We start from the raw sequence: 17,415 nt of genomic DNA, 5'->3' as shown, positions 1-17,415 counted from the left end.
GGGTGGATAAAGCGCTCACACGCTTGTAAGGGCTCTACCCTCTTCTGAGATGGCCGCCCTTAAGGATCCTGCTGATAGAAAGCAGGAGGGTATCCTAAAATGTATTTACACACATACTGGTGTTATACTGCGACCAGCAATCGCCTCAGCCTGGATGTGCAGTGCTGGGTTGGCGTGGTCGGATTCCCTGACTGAAAATATTGATACCCTAGATAGGGACAGTATATTTTTGCCTATAGAGCATTTAAAAGATGCATTTCTATATATGCGTGATGCACAGCGGAATATTTGCCGACTGGCATCAAGTCTAAGTGCGTTGTTCATTTCTACCAGTAGAGGGTTATGGACACGTCAGTGGTCAGGTGATGCGTATTCCAAACGACATTTGGAAGTATTGCCTTAGTAAGGGGAGGAGTTATTTGGGGTCGGTCTTTCAGACCTGGTGGCCACGGCAACAGCTGGGAAATCCACGTTTGTACCCCAGGTCGCCTCTCAACATGAGAAGACGCCGTATTATCAGGCGCAGTCTTTTCGTGGACAAGCGGGCAAAAGGTTCCTCATTTCTGCCCCTTGACAGAGGGAGAGGAAAAAGGCTGCAGAAATCAGCCAGTTCCCAGGAACAGAAACCCTCTCCCGCCTCTGCCAAGCCCTCAGTATGACGCTGGGGCTTTACAAGCAGAATCAGGCACGGTGGGGGGCCCGTCTCAATGAATTTCAGCGCGCAGTGGGCTCACTCGCAAGTAGACCCCTGGATCCTTCAGGTGATATCTCAGGGGTACAAATTAGAATTCGAGACGTCTCCCCCTCGCCGTTTCCTAAAGTCGGCTTTACCGATGTCTCCTTCTGACAGGGAGACAGTTTTGGAAGCCATTCACAAGCTGTATTCCCAGCAGGTGATAATCAAGGTACCCCTCCTGCAACAGGGAACGGGGTATTATTCCACACTGTTGTGGTACCGAAGCCGGACGGCTCGGTGAGACCGATTCTAAATCTAAAATCTTTGAACACTTACATACAGAGGTTCAAATTCAAGATTGAGTCACTCAGAGCAGTGATTGCGAACCTGGAAGAAGGGGACTACATGATGTCTCGGGACATCAAGGATGCTTACCTTCATGTCAAAATTTACCCTTCTCACCAAGGGTACCTCAGGTTTATGGTACAGAACTGTCACTATCAGTTCAGACGCTGCCGTATGGATGGTCCACGGCACCCCGGGTCTTTACCAAGGTAATGGCCGAAATGATGATATTCCTTCGAAGGAAGGGAATTTTAGTTATCCCTTACTTGGACGATTCCCTGATAAGGGTAAGATCCAGGGAACAGTTGGAGGTCGGTGTAGCACTATCTCAGGTAGTGTTGCGGCAGCACGATTGGATTCTCAATATTCCAAAATCGCAGCTGGTTCCGACGACTTGTCTTCTGTTCCTAGGGATGATCCTGGACACAGTCCAGAAAAAGGTGTTTCTCCCGGAGGAGAAAGCCAGGGAGTTATCCGAGCTAGTCAGGAACCTCCTAAAACCGAGCCAAGTCTCAGTGCATCAATGCACAAGGGTTCTGGGTAAAATGGTGGCTTCCTACGAAGCAATCCCATTCGGCAGATTCCACGCAAGAACTTTCCAGTGGGACCTGCTGGACAAATGGTCCGGGTCGCATCTTCAGATGCATCAGCGGATAACCCTGTCACCAAGGACAAGGGTGTCCCTCCTGTGGTGGTTGCAGAGTGCTCATCTTCTAGAGGGCCGCAGATTCGGCATTCAGGACTGGGTGACCACGGATGCCAGCCTGCGAGGCTGGGGAGCAGTCACACAGGGAAGGAATATCCAGGGCTTATGGTCAAGCCTGGAGACATCACTTCACATAAATATCCTCAAGCTAAGGGCCATTTACAATGCTCTAAGCTTAGCAAGACCTCTGCTTCAAGGTCAGCCGGTGTTGATCCAGTCGGACAACATCACGGCAGTCACCCACGTAAACAGACAGGGTGGCACAAGAAGCAGGAGGGCAATGGCAGAAGCTGCAAGGATTCTTCGCTGGGCGGAAAATCATGTGATAGCACTGTCAGCAGTATTCATTCCGGGAGTGGACAACTGGGAAGCAGACTTCCTCAGCACGACCTCCACCCGGGAGAGTGGGGACTTCACCCAGAAGTCTTCCACATGATTATAAACCGTTGGGAAAAACTCGACAGGTATTGCGCCAGGTCAAGGGACCCTCAGGCAATAGCTGTAGACGCTCTGGTAACACCGTGGGTGTACCAGTCAGTGTATGTGTTCCCTCCTCTGCCTCTCATACCCAAGGTACTGAGATTGATAAGATGGAGAGGAGTAAGCACTATATTTGTGGCTCCGGATTGGCCAAGAAGGACTTGGTAACCGGAACTTCAAGAGATGCTCACGGAGGATCCGTGGCCTCTACCTCTAAGAAGGGACCTGCTCCAGCAAGGACCCTGTCTGTTCCAAGACTTACCGCGGCTGCGTTTGACGGCATGGCAGTTGAACGCCGGATCCTGAAGGAAAAAAGGCATTCCGGATGAAGTCATCCCTATCCTGATCAAAGCCAGGAAGGATGTAACCGCAAAACATTATCACCGCATTTGGCGAAAATATGTTGCGTGGTGCGAGGCCAGTAAGGCCCGACGGAGGAAATTCAACTGGGTCGATTCCTACATTTCCTGCAAACAGGAGTGTCTATGGGCCTGAAATTGGGGTCCATTAAGGTTCAAATTTCGTCCCTGTCAATTTTCTTCCAAAAAGAACTAGCTTCAGTCCCTGAAGTTCAGACGTTTGTAAAAGGGGTACTGCATATACAGCCTCCTTTTGTGCCTCCAGTGGCACTTTGGGATCTCAATGTAGTTTTTGGGTTCCAAAAGTCACATTGGTTTGAACCACTTAAATCTGTGGAGTTAAAATATCTCACATGGAAAGTGGTCATGCTGTTGGCCCTGGCCTGGGTCAGGCGCGTGTCAGAATTGGCGGCTTTATCCTGTAAAAGCCCTTATCTGATTTTCCATTCGGACAGGGCGGAATTGAGGACTCGTCCTCAGTTTCTCCCTAAGGTGGTTTCAGCGTTTCACCTGAACCAACCTATTGTGGTGCCTGCGGCTACTAGGGACTTGGAGGACTCCAAGTTGCTAGACGTTGTCAGGGCCCTGAAAATATATGTTTCCAGGACGGCTGGAGTCAGGAAATCTGACTCGCTGTTTATCCTGTATGCACCTAACAAGCTGGGTGCTCCTGCTTCTAAGCAGACTATTGCTCGTTGGATTTGTAGTACAATTCAGCTTGCACATTCTGTGGCAGGCCTGCCACAGCCAAAAATCTGTAAATGCCCACTCCACAAGGAAGGTGGGCTCATCTTGGGCGGCTGCCCGAGGGGTCTCGGCTTTACAACTTTGCCGAGCAGCTACTTGGTCAGGAGCAAATACGTTTGTAAAATTCTACAAAATTGATACCCTGGCTGAGGAAGACCTGGAGTTCTCTCATTTGGTGCTGCAGAGTCATCCGCACTCTCCCGCCCGTTTGGGAGCTTTGGTATAATCCCCATGGTCCTTACGGAGTCCCCAGCATCCACTTAGGACGTTAGAGAAAATAAGAATTTACTTACCGATAATTCTATTTCTCGTAGTCCGTAGTGGATGCTGGGCGCCCATCCCAAGTGCGGATTGTCTGCAATACTGGTACATAGTTATTGTTACCAAAAAAAAAATAAAAAAATCGGGTTATTGCTGTAGTGAGCCATCTTTTCTAGAGGCTCCTCTGTTATCATGCTGTTAACTGGGTTCAGATCACAAGTTGTATGGTGTGATTGGTGTGGCTGGTATGAGTCTTACCCGGGATTCAAAATCCTTCCTTATTGTGTACGCTCGTCCGGGCACAGTATCCTAACTGAGGCTTGGAGGAGGGTCATAGGGGGAGGAGCCAGTGCACACCAGATAGTCCTAAAGCTTTCTTTAGATGTGCCCAGTCTCCTGCTGAGCCGCTATTCCCCATGGTCCTTACGGAGTCCCCAGCATCCACTACGGACTACGAGAAATAGAATTATCGGTAAGTAAATTCTTATTTTTTGGGCTCATGAGCGTTACCTAACTCTTTAATGAACCTCTGGCATCTGACTAGATCTTTTCTGGGATCGGGAAATTCTGACATAATTGACCTTAACTCTGCTCGGGACCAAGGACAATGCATGGCAATGTTCCTGATGGGAGTTACTCCCTGAGCGTCAGTCTTCCCATTGGGGACTGCAATCACCCTGACAGGATTTAATTCAATTACTTAATTCTGGTTTGACTCTATAATGTGAGGAGCTATTGTTTCTGCATAGTGTATGGTACCATACTTACCTGTGGACATGACCTCACTTATCCCTCCGCTAGGGGGCCTTTCTACAACTCTTGGTGGTTGGGCCGTGCCCACTTGGGTGTCCTGTATGGTGGCTGCTAGAGAGAGTGCCAATTTTGTGCTGGGTTAATCTTCCTGCTCACAGTCCTGTGGAAAATTTTAAATGGGATACAGCTGGCAAGAGTTAGCGTTAGTACATTTATCAATCACTTTCCTATCCTGTACCAATGTACCATTGCTTGTAGCCACTTTCTCCCCATCAATATATGGTGGTGGTGGTGCGGTCACCATTGTTTTCCCGCTAGGTTTGGAACCTGCTGTGCGAGCTAATTCCCTTTGCACATCCCCCTCTTGCTGCCATAGATTTAAGCAATCTGTATGTCTAATCCTTTGTTTTCTGGATTTTATCAGACATATCCTTATCGTTAAGTTCTGTAATACCTCTGGCTCAAAGCTGCCCACCCTAGGGAATGATACCCTATCGTCAGTCATACGTATCCACTCATTGCAAAAAAACTTCCGTGTGTGAACCATATTTTCCACACATGATAAACCTTGCTGACCCTTTTGGTCTTAATTCTCCAGCCTGAACCCTGCACAAACGTCTCTCACTTGAGCGACTGGCTCCCATATTTGTGGGTCTTTTTAATAACTAAAAAAAATTTCCCACAAACACCAAAATACTCAATGCAAGTAGACTGTGAAAGTTCTTAGAGCGCTTTCACCCACTATCGCCCACGTTGACCGGTACTGCGATACACTGTTGATAGCGGAAGGCAATGTACCCAACTTAGGGCTCATATCAGACCTTACAGCACCGTAATTTCTTTCGGTGGAGGTTCTGTTGGAATAATTTCCTGAGAGAGGCAGCGAAAAATTCCGTTTCAGTATCTTTCCACTGGAATTTTTTTGTAGGGTGAAAAACAGAGAAATTGGATAACTATTCTTCACCCTTTCCAGTGGAAGCCCACCAGGGAGATTTCCAGACGTTATCAAAGAAAAACCCCTTTGTCTATACAATCACGTCTGTGTATGCCTTTCCACAGCGCATATGACACAATGGTATCACGTTGTGCTATGTAGAACACACGGACGTGTGATTCAATCGCACAGCCTATAGATACTAGTTATCTATATGCCCTACGATTGCTGTGGACCACCTGACACCTAGTTCACTTTGAACACCTAGTTCACTTTGAACACCTAGTTCACTTGGGACTGTGAACACATAGTCCACTTTGAACACTTAGTTCAATTTGAACACCTAGTTCTTATCATGTAAGGTAGCAAACCCTATGCCACTGAGCCTCTACTAACCCAGTGTATCACGACAGGATCCCAAATTCCCGGGTTCAGCTCCACTCACTCCGCTTTCACTCACTCAAATATGCTTTGTTTTTCTGTACAGAAAATTTTTCACTCGTTCTGATCGGCAGCTTTACCCCCAAAGGCAATACAGTTTAAACAAAAGTCTTATACTAATCTGCTTTTGAAACCGGATAGTTATGTGCTATTGTAGCATGTCTACTGTCCCACCTTTTAACTAAAAGAAACTATTGTGTAATTTGTACTTAGCGTCCACACTCTTGCATACTTTGCGTAAACACGCGACCGTGCGTGTCTTTTACGCCGTGTGCGCGGTCCCGTACTTTGTCCGAGACACGTGTACAAAACCGTGCGTCCGCAAGAAAATAAATCCCACAACCTCTATGAATGTGAGCAATGCCAACTATAATCACTCACAAGCACAAACGCTTGTTCTGTGTAACCTTTAACGACCGTGCCAGACCTGCGTGTTGTGCTTTATATTTACTTCCTTAAACACTTTTATTTCAAATTTAACTATATAGCAACAAATGTATCAGATTTCACACAGATCTAAACAAATATAGCAATCTAAATCTTGTGGCAACAATGTGAGAGAGTATGCAAAGTGTCGGTATCCTTTGTGTACACTTTTGGCGGCAAAAAAAATTCACAGATTTTTTAAATAGCTTTTTTCCTGTTTTACAGGTTGTATCAGCACCTCTGCAGACCAGACAGAGCAGACACAATCTAACAGCACACAAATAGGGTTTTCAGCACATCCATCGACCAGGAAAAGGTTACGTAGGATAACTTTCCGCCCTTTGCTGATAGATTGTCTGCTATGACCTGTTAGGCTGTGAGCATGTGAAAACCGGATCGAGCCCTCAATTGTAAACGTCGGTTTACGTACAGGACTAAAAGCTATACTTTAAACACACTTAATACACTTTAATATTGAGCCGCTGCGGCCGCTGTAATTAACCTTTCACTCTTATTTAGTTCACAAACCTTACGTACACAAGATCGCACAGTGTACGCACTCTGCGTACGTATGCCGAAAAGGCGTAGTGACTACACAGTTTGCGTACAGAGGCCTATACGCTGTTAACACAATGCAGCAGCCCGAGTGGCTGTAAATACACTTTAAACCTTAGCAAAGGAAATGGGACACAACACCAGTTGTTAATTGTGAGAGGCTTGCATTATAAAGTGAGGCTTGGCTTATTAAGTGAGTTTGAAACAGCAGCAGGTGAGTTAGAATACAGCAAAAGGTGAGTTTTATAATACACCAAGTGACACACAAATTTGCAATACCATTAACATCTGATACAATGTTTGGCCTTGTGCAGTGCAATGGATGTAAAGCATTTGTTTGGAAAGAGGCAGCGTGGAGACTCAGCTGCTGTCCAATCTGTGAGCAATTTTCTCTGCTGAAGGAGGAGATAGCAAAACTGCATGCTGATATTTGTAGGATGTCTGTGTCTTTGAGGCCTCCACTGCCTCAGAGAGCCACCAGAAGACATTCTGCCTGGACTACTGTGGGCTCTCAAGGGCAGATATTTCTAGAGGGACACAGACACCTCCCGCAAGCGGTGACACTACAAAACTCGTATGCTACTTTTGCAGGGCTGGAAGATACAACTAATAGAGGCAATACAGAACAGGAGGATATGGGGACTTCTACCAACTATAGGAACAGGAAATGGAACAGGAAAATTGCATCTCCAAAAAGGACTGCACTTCTCTTGGGAGATTCCATTATTAGAGGAATACATCTGGGAAATGCAAATGAAGTAGAGAAACAAGTAAGGTGCTTACCTGGAGCCACAGCTCCAAGGGATAAAGAGCGCATGCTAAGAATTGTTAAGGCAGCAAGAAAAGATGGGGAGGTGGATGTCATTGTCCACCTAGGGACAAATGACCTGGCAAATGCTGAACTCATGGCCATAAAAGATGAATTTAGGAAGTTAGAGACTGCTCTGAAGCAGGTGGCAACCACTGTATCTTTTTCAGAAGTATTGCCAGTACACAGAGGGGAAGACAGAACTCATTGCATCAGAAACTTCAATGTTTGGCTAAGGACATGGTGCAATGAGGAGAGATTTGGATTTATAGGCCACAGTCACACCATCTGGCAAGATAGGAACTTATACAGAAGTGACGGCCTGCACCCATCTTCAAGGGGAACAAGAATACTAACTGAACAGTTTAAATGCTTCATCAAGAACTATTTAAACTAACAAAGGGGGGCAGTGAACCAAACAGGAATAAAGAAATCTGCTCCCCCAACACAGAGGTATTGTTTCTGCAGGCAAAGGGAATAGGAAGCATATCCACATCAACAGAAGATAATTCAGATCAAAACCAAATAAAAATAGGCAGAGAGAAGAACATAGCTAGGAACAGAAAACGCACAAACAAAACTCTAAAAGCTATGTGTGCAAATGCTAGGAGCTTAGGAAATAAAATCCCAGAACTAACTGCAATAATGACAAGGGATGATCTAGACATTGCGGCAATTACAGAGTCATGGTACAATGAAAATCATGACTGGGACATAGCTATACCGGGATATACTTTATTTAGGAAGGACATAATTGGAAAAATCGGAGGAGGGGTAGCAATGTATGTAAAAAATGCCATAAATACTACATTAATACAAAGTATTGAAGAAAAAACTGAGGCCCTTTGGGTGACCATAGAAACAGGGGAAAAGTTGATTATTCGTAATGGCGTGATATACAGGCCACCAGGTCAGGAAGAGGAACTTGACAAGAACCTATTGCAGGACATAACTAAAATGGCATTACAAGGAGAGGTAATAATCATGGGAGACTTTAATCTTCCTGATGTAAACTGGGAGGTGTCTGTTGCTAGTTCCACTAGAAGTAGGAACATTTTAAATTCCCTTCAGGGAGCATCCCTCCACCAATTGGTGAGGGAGCCCACTCGGAAAGACGCAATATTAGACTTAATACTTACAAATGGAGACAGATTATCGGACGTAAAAGTGGGTGAAAACCTGGGATCCAGTGATCATCAAGCAGTATGGTTCAGCATTAAGACAGAGACTGACTCGTCCCATACAAAAACAAAGGTGTTAGATTTTAGGAAGGCTGATTTTGTAGGGATGGGAAAATGTGTAAGCGATTCTTTGGCAGAGTGGAGGAACTTGGAAACAGTGCAGGAGAGGTGGGAAACATTAAAATGTGCAATATTGAAGGCAACAGACCTTTGTATCAAAACTGTTAGGAAAAACACAAGGAAAAGGAAGCCAGTGTGGTTTGCAGAAGAAGTAGCAAATATTGTGAGAGCAAAAAAGATGGCTTTTAGGAAATATAAGCAGACACAAAATAATGAAGACAAAAAGATATATCTTGTTAGACAGAAGGAGACAAAGAAGGTAATCAGATGTGCAAAGGCACAAGCTGAGGAGAAAATGGCCCAGTCAGTGGGTAAAGGAGGCAAAACTTTTTTTAGGAATATAAGCGAAAGGAGAAAAACAAAAGGCGGAATTATAAAACTAAAGACGGACTCTGGGAGTCTTGTTGAAGGAGACAATTTAATAGCAGATCATCTTAATGATTATTTTTGCTCAGTATTTACTACTGAAAGAGAGGGGAAGGGGCCACAGTTAAGTTGCAGGGATATTCAGGAAAATGAAACAAGTACATTTACAGCGGAGAAGGTCCTAACAGAACTCTCAAAGCTGAAAGTGGACAAATCTATGGGGCCAGATGGGATACATCCAAGGATACTAAAAGAACTTAATGAGGTGCTTGTAGCACCATTGACAGAATTATTCAACCAGTCATTAGCTACAGGAGTAATTACAGAGGACTGGAAAAGAGCAAACGTCCCACTGCACAAAAGTGGAAGCAAGGAAGAGGCAAACAACTACAGACCAGTGAGTCTTACATCAGTAGTAGGGAAATTGATGGAAACACTCTTAAAAGAAAGAGTTGTAGATTATCTCAAATCCGGCAATTTACTGGATCCCAAACAGCATGAATTCACTGGGGGGAGATCATGTCAAACAAATCTTATTGACTTTTTTGATTGTGTGACTAAAGTGATGGATAAAGGTGGAGCCATGGATATAGCTTATCTAGACTTTAGTAAGGCTTTTGACACAGTTCCACATCGCAGACTGCTAAATAAACTTGAAAGTTTGGGATTGGATATTATGATTATGGAATGGATAAGATCTTGGTTGAAGGATAGAAAACAGAGAGTTGTGGTAAATGGAGTGCATTCACAGGAGGGAAATGTTACCAGTGGAGTACCCCAGGGATCTGTACTTGGACCAGTGCTTTTTAATATCTTTATTGGTGACATTGCAAATGGCATTAAAGGGAAAGTATACCTTTTTGCAGATGACACAAAGGTATGCAACAGGGTAGACGCACCAGGTGGGATAAAACAAATGATTGAGGATCTAGGTAGACTAGAGGAATGGTCAAGAGTCTGGCAATTACAGTTTAATGCCAAAAAAATGCAAAATCATGCACTTGGGTCTCAAAAATCCTAAAGTTAAGTACAGTATTAATGGCACTATACTGGAAACTACTGAGGAGGAAAGGGATCTAGGAGTCACTATTTCAGATGACTTAAAGGCAGGTAAGCAATGTAACAAGGCAATGAGGAAGGCTAGTCAGATGCTTGGCTGCATTGGGAGAGTAATCAGTAGCAGAAAGAAAGAAGTAATAATGCCACTGTATAGGTCATTGGTACGGCCTCATCTAGAATACTGTATTCAGTTCTGGAGGCCATATCTTCAAAAGGATATTAATACATTAGAAACTGTACAAAGGAGGGCAACTAAAATGGTGCATGGCCTACATCACAAAACATACCCAGAAAGACTAAGAAATCTCAATATGTATAGTTTGGAGCAGAGAAGGGAAAGGGGGTACATGATATAAACTTTCAAATATATGAAGGGTTTTAACAAAGTCCAGGAGGGAAACATTCTCCAAATGAAGAGAAGCAATAGGACACGAGGACATGCACTGAGACTGGAGGGGGGGAGTTTCTTGAGAAATTTGCGGAAAAAATATTTCACAGAAAGGGTAGTGGACAAGTGGAATAGCCTCCCATCAGAGGTGGTAGAGGCTAAGACAGTAGAGCAATTTAAACATGCATGGGATAGACATAAGGATATTCTTACAAAGAAATAAGGATCAAATAAGGTTAGAGATAAAAATAATATAAAAAAAAAAGGTGCAGACTAGATGGGCCAAGCGGTTCTTATCTGCCGACAAATTCTATGTTTCTATGTTTAATGCAAAACTATGTTGGGGTCTAACCCACCAACGGTTCTTTACTTGCAGGGGGTTACAATATAAACAATACAATACAATAATGGCTACAGTCAATGGTACATACATGTTTGGTTTCGCCTGCGCTTTCCAGTCTGGTCCTCAGTCATCAAGGTAGATGACCTTCAGAGTCTGTGTACTGGCCGGGCATGCAGCTGGCTCTTTTAACAATATTCCAAAACCTAACACAATGGATACTGTAATCTCTTTGTCCATTGGACACAGGGATGGTAATTTACAGTACAGGAGAGGGCATAGGTTGGTTTGAATAGGTGGGCGATGTCTGTTCCATGTGCCCTTGCAGGTGGTCTCCTCTGGTTTCCCGCCGCATACCAAATGTACAGTAAACACACAGTTAATATTTATATTCTACTCCTGCGCATAACTATTCGCAGGAGCGTGCGATCTTCTGCAAACCAACACCGGAATATTGCCCTTAAAATACCCTACAGTTGGATACCAAACACCACCTTATAACCTTGTCCTGTCCCCTCCTATCCTGTAAAGGTGAATCCCTTTGTTCTGATACCATTTAGACTGTTGTAACTTGCTGGTGTGATGCAGGGAGACTATGTGTACATTGTGCACTATTTGGATTAAATATGTAATGTGTTTTTATGGCTTTTCCATGAGACTACAAACACTACCGTAAATACTCATACCACGCTCTAATACGCAGGACCGCAGGAGCGACCATACGCAAATTGCGAATATGTGCACGCACGGCAGAATAAGTACGCGCACGGAGGCCATCTGTGTGTAGTTTGTACTTAATGTGTGTACTGCAATATTTTTCGACTTTGACAAAGGCCATTCCTACCCTGTTACAGGCTGGAAAAAGGGGTAATGTCTAAACATTACCATTATATTTGGAAGAAATATTTCTCTTGGTGTGAATACAAGAAGTTTCCTACGGTGGAGTTTTAACTCTTATGTTTTCTCTTCCTGCAAGCAGGTGTGGATTTGGGCCTGAGGTTAGGATCTGTGAAGGTTCAGATTTTGGCCCTATCCATTTTCTATCAGAAACAATTGGCTGCCCTCCCTGAGGTTCAGACTTTTTTGAAGGGAGTTCTGCACATCCAACCTCCCTTTGTACCGCCTACGGCGCCTTGGGACATTAAGGTGGTGTTTCAGTTCCTCCAGTCGGATTGGGTTGAGCCACTACAGGAGGTTGAGGTTAAATTTCTTACATGGAAGGCGGTCACGTTGTTGGCCTTAGCTTTTGCTAGACACGTGTCCGATTTGGGGGCATTATCATGCCAAAAGCCCTTATTTAATCTTCCACGAAGATAGAGCTGAGCTCCGGACACGTCAGCAGTTTCTTCCAAAGGTTGTGTTGGCATTTCATACCAACCTATTGTGGTACCAGTGACTACTGACTCCTCCATTACATCAAAGTCCTTGGATGTTGTAAGGGCTCTGAAGATATATGTGGTGAGAACTTCTCGTCACAGAAAGTCGGACTCTCAGTTTGTCTTATATGATCCCAAGAAAATTGGGTGTAATGCTTCTAAGCAGTCTATTACTCGCTGGATTAGGTTCACTATCCAGCACGCTTATTCTACGGCAGGACTGCCGTTTCCAAAATCTGTTAAGGCCTACTCTACTCGTAAGGTAGGGTTTTCCTGGGCGGCTGCCCGGGGTGTCTCGGCGGTTCAACTTTGCCGAGCAGCAACTTGGTCTGGGTCGAACACACTTTCAAAGTTTTACAAGTTCGATACTTTGGCCTCTGATGATCTGAAGTTCAGTCAATCAGTTCTGCAGGAGCCTCCGTGCTCTCCCCTCCGTTCTGGGAACTTAGGTACATCCCCGTGGTACTAATGTGGACCCCAGCATCCTCTAGGACGTAAGAGAAAATAGTATTTCTCCGGCATGGTCCACAGGTTATCCACAAGATAACAATGGGATATGATGGAGCGACAGCGGATTGGCACCAAACGATCACAAGCTTTCAGTCCTCCCAGGATGCCACGGGCTCGTCCATATATACCCGCCTACTGGCTCAGGCAAATAAGTTTTTTGTTTGTTGCAGCAGGAGCCAGACCATGGTCACAGTGCTGCTGTTCTTTGGCAGCCCTAAACTTTATTACATTTATTTTTATAGTCTTACTATGTTTCTGAGTGATCTTTCTAAACAGCATCTTACACGCATATTGGAAAGAGTCACTCCAACAACTCTCCGGCGAGTCGAAACAACGTTTACCCACGGTACAAGTGCTGTCTCGACGGGCGTCTGTGTCAGATATACTAGCAGGTCCAGAAGACATTACCAGGCTGTGGCCGGAGCATGGGGAGAAGGTAAGGCATCGGTTCCACTTAGAAGGGGAATACGGACACAGCCGCACTGTATTGGGAGGAGACTACGAAACAGTAGCTGGCATGCCGCCACCACGGGTGTTCAAGCGCTAGGCCTTAGGTATCATAAGGCACCAGGAGTAGCATGAGGCTGCGATCCCTAGGGTTGATGTCAGCGGTGGGGAGTCAGACGCTCTCCTGGTCGCCCCTCCCCTCAGTTCATGACCAGTTTCCGCGAGTCTCCCGCCATGAACTGATTGCTTCACTTCCGTCTCAGACACTACCACGAGGGGTCTCGGTCGCAGCATAGGCTGCTGCGTCTGTGTACACTAAGCGTTACGTGACGAGACCGGGTCGCAGACTGGTGCGTCTGCATGCACAGTGCGTTCACTGAGCGTCTGTGTTCACTAAAAGTTCCCGGAGCAGCAGCGTACACTAGTAGCGAATGGATCCATACAGCGTTCGCTAACGTAACGTATTGATCGATCCTGAAAGTGGGGTAAGTCTCCCTGTATCCCACTCTACTGAGAACGGGTTATACAGCAGTAAAATTCTATCTAATTTTGTTAGTATGAATAGTTAACTTTAGTGCCTATTGCATATGAGTCTGTGTACATTACTGTGGTTTTCTTTGCAATGCGTCTGAATACGTTAAAGATCTGTATAGAACAGAATTCAGTAATATATACTCCTACATACTTTGAGATGTGTTTGTAGTTGATAATATGCTCATATGACTAATATATAACATATGACTGACTGCTAGTGTCATTGCTGACTTAATATAAATGATTGTCGGTTGATCTGATCCTCAATGCAGGTGCATGGGTAGGGTCACACATGATATCACTTTAGGAAAAAGTGGTTACAGTCACAAATTGTGTAGTACACTGTGAAAGTGCTGAATATTTATCATGTCTAAGATTAGCAAAGGTAATGGGGGTACACTTATAGTAACACCAACACTCACAGTTTTTGCAAAACAACAATATATATTATCCTCTATGATCTGGTACAGGATGGTTTATGTGTAAAATGGTTTGCTGTTTAGCATAATACTTCCCTGATCTATATCAGGTATAGATAGACCCATTGGGGCGATTTTTGCACAGACCTTGTCCAGGTTAGCTGAAAAGTTATTTTTTACACTATTAACCCATGCAGCTCACTACTTGCGGTATATCCCCAACAGCTACTCCAATAAGACAAGCTGATGAACCGAAGGTAAATAAATCATCGACTTCACAGACTACACATGATAATCATCAGACGATGAAAGCTCTATAAACTCTACTTCAGCATACGAAGAACAGGTAAAAGGTATCAGCTAAATGAATAAGCTAAATAAATGAGAGCAAAAAAGGCTAGTCTGTCAATTAAGGCGGCAGAGCATGGGGTAAAAATAAGGCACCTGTATTTAAACGTCCCAAAGGGCTTCTTCAAAAGGGCAGAATTCAGGAAAAAGGTTTGGGTTACACCCAATAAAATAGAATACCCGATAAATGGGATTCCAATGTCTTTTTCCAGCTGGGGACTGTTAAAAATAGGTAAGTGCCTCCCAAAATAGATATGCATGTCATTGATAGTGCAAAAATCTATATGGCCTCTGCAGTCAAAAGAGGAATGGTTTTCAAAAAAGACTATTGTCTGGGGCAGTCATAAGGCCAGCCATGACTTCACCTTGCAATCTACAGCTACACCACACTAGATAGGCCCAATCTCACTAGATCTTGGAAGCTAAGCAGTGTTGGGCCTGGTTAGTTCTTGGAGGGGAGACCACCTTGGAATACTAGGTGCTGTAGGTACATTGGGCTGAGGTACGGTACTGGAAGACAGGTTTTCAGCGCCTGCAAGTAAGTAAGAATTCCATATAGCTCATATGGACACTAATGTTCTAGGGCATCAGCAATAACAATAGCTGTTTGCAGAGCGGTTTGGCTCACATACATGGAAAGCTGATTCAGAGTCTAAGAAGGTTCTGGAAACTTTGCCTTGGCTGGAAGTTTCTGTTTGGGAAGGAGTCAACAGTTATTCTGAAGTCAGAAACAGACTCCAAGAAGGTCACGTTTCCTTCCACATATAACCCCAAACCTAGGGGTCCGGTTTCGGCCTTGACGGTCATAAAGGAACGTAACAGCGTCAATACAATAAGTCTGGAAGCCATCAGCATGATGGTGCGGACCTCAGTCTGGGGGACTCAAAAAAGGATAAAGGGCCGACTTCAGTTTGCACAGACCTGGTAGCAGTCTAAAAACAGATGCCTGGGTGCAAGAAGCAGTATCTCTAGGTTATACTTTCCCTTCTAGAACCATCCTCCTCAAAGTTTCTTCTGTTTTAGCCCGTCTCGGGTAGAGGTGTAGGCGAGGGATTTGCATGAAACAATTCAGAAAATATTTTTGTCAGGAATAGTCATTCCAGTAACACATGCACAATGGGGGGGTTTATTCCCACCTGGGTCAAAAACGATCCCTCGCCCCATTCTCAATTTCAAAAAGTCTAAACAGATAAATTTGGGTACCTTGGTTCACATGGAGACATGGCACTCCATAGTTTGGTGGTGAGACAGTACATTACATGGTATTCCTGGATAAGTCAGGAATTTTACCTTCCGGCTCCTATAGCACTGTCCATCAGTGTTATCTCAAGGTTTACCATCCTTCAGCAACATTTCAGTTTTAGGCCTTACCCTTTGGGTTAGCCACAGCACCAGAGTATTTACCAAAATGATTATGCCAATTTATCTCAGCTAGCAGGGGATAAGAAAATTGCCATACCTTGACCACCTTATCCTGGCACAAATACAGGAAAGGTTTCTGTGCCATCCACAACAGACAATAACTTGTCTGCAGAAGCACGGGTGGTTCATAAATTGGCAAAAATCATCTCTTGTTCCATAACATGGGCTGTACTGAATTCAAGTCTGCAGATAATAGTTACCTCGGAACAAGATATCCAGGGTAAAGGTAGGGGAGTTGTTACATAGTCAAACAATATCAGTTCACGCAGCAATGCGAATGATTGGGTTGATGGTGTCAACAATAGACATGGTGGAGTGGGCACAATTCCACTCAAGACCTCTCCAACATCTGTTTCCATCTACAGCCGCATCACGTTGGATATGCCCAATCTCATTTGATGTTGGAAGTTAAGCGGTGTTGTGCCTGGTTAAATTCTCTGAGAGTAGACCACCTGTGAATACCAGGTGGTGTAGGTGGGCTAGATGGACAATACACAAACAAGTACGTGGTACTGGCAAAAAAGGTAAGAAAGTCAGTAGCCTGGGGGCTATATACATTCCATCTAGATCAGAGGACACCTTTTTGGTTATCAGGTTGGGAGATCCTGACAACAAATGCTAGTCCGGAAGATTATGATTCCGGGGACTATGGACCACAGAAGAAAGTTGCCTGCTAATAAACCTGTTAGTACTTTGGGTCATGTACTGGGTCCTGATTCAGGCACGGGACACTCCTAAAGGAAAATCGGTCCAGATCAGCAAAGACAAGGAAATGGCAGTAGTGTACCTCAACTTTCAGAGAGGAACACGCAGCCAAACAGCAAGGAAGGAGGTAAATCACATACTAAAGTGTGCAGAACTCCATCTTCCAGCCTTGTCCGCAGGGTTCGTACCGGGAGTCCTAAACTGAAGAGCAGATTTCTCAGTCGACACGCCATTCAGGTAAACGAATGGGCTTTGTACCCCAAAGTCATTTCAGACTCGGATAGACAAGTGGGGTTGGCCAGAGAGAGATCTCATGGAGTCCCATCTGAACAACAAAGAGCCATAATCGGGTCAGAAACAAAGGATCAGGGATTGATCTTTGTGGACTTCTTTTTAATGGGAATTTCTTTTCACTTATGTGTTTTCTCAAATCATCCTGCTACCCAGGATAGTAAGGAAAATACAACAAAGATGCCGGGATTCTAATAAGCCCTGGCTTGGCCCAGGAGGCGTTGGTACATGGATCCGCAGAAGATGTTGAATACGTTTTCTGCTGCCTCTACGCCCAGATCTACTAAGGCAGGGTCCTTGTTATCACAGGGTCCTTGATGCTCAGAGCAATGAAAACTTCCTTGGCTAGTATTTATCACCAAATATAGCAAGCCTATATTCATTGGTGCAATGGAAGAAGTATGGACCCGAAATCTTT

At 44.6% G+C, this 17,415-nt stretch overlaps 1 protein-coding gene and 1 pseudogene across 1 annotated transcript in view; both read left to right on the top strand.

Moving 5' to 3' along the window:
• LOC135057539 (zinc finger protein 250-like) overlaps positions 1–17,415 on the top strand; it is a 367,205-nt gene that overhangs the window by 160,264 nt on the left and 189,526 nt on the right. The window lies entirely within an intron of this gene.
• Positions 14,951–15,069, top strand: LOC134897223 (5S ribosomal RNA; annotated as a pseudogene).

The sequence above is a fragment of the Pseudophryne corroboree genome, chromosome 3 (assembly GCF_028390025.1).
Source record: "Pseudophryne corroboree isolate aPseCor3 chromosome 3, aPseCor3.hap2, whole genome shotgun sequence".
In the NCBI taxonomy this organism is placed as follows: domain Eukaryota; kingdom Metazoa; phylum Chordata; class Amphibia; order Anura; family Myobatrachidae; genus Pseudophryne; species Pseudophryne corroboree.
The sequence above is the reverse complement of the archived record's forward strand: the minus strand, read 5'-3'. Positions and strand labels throughout refer to the sequence as shown.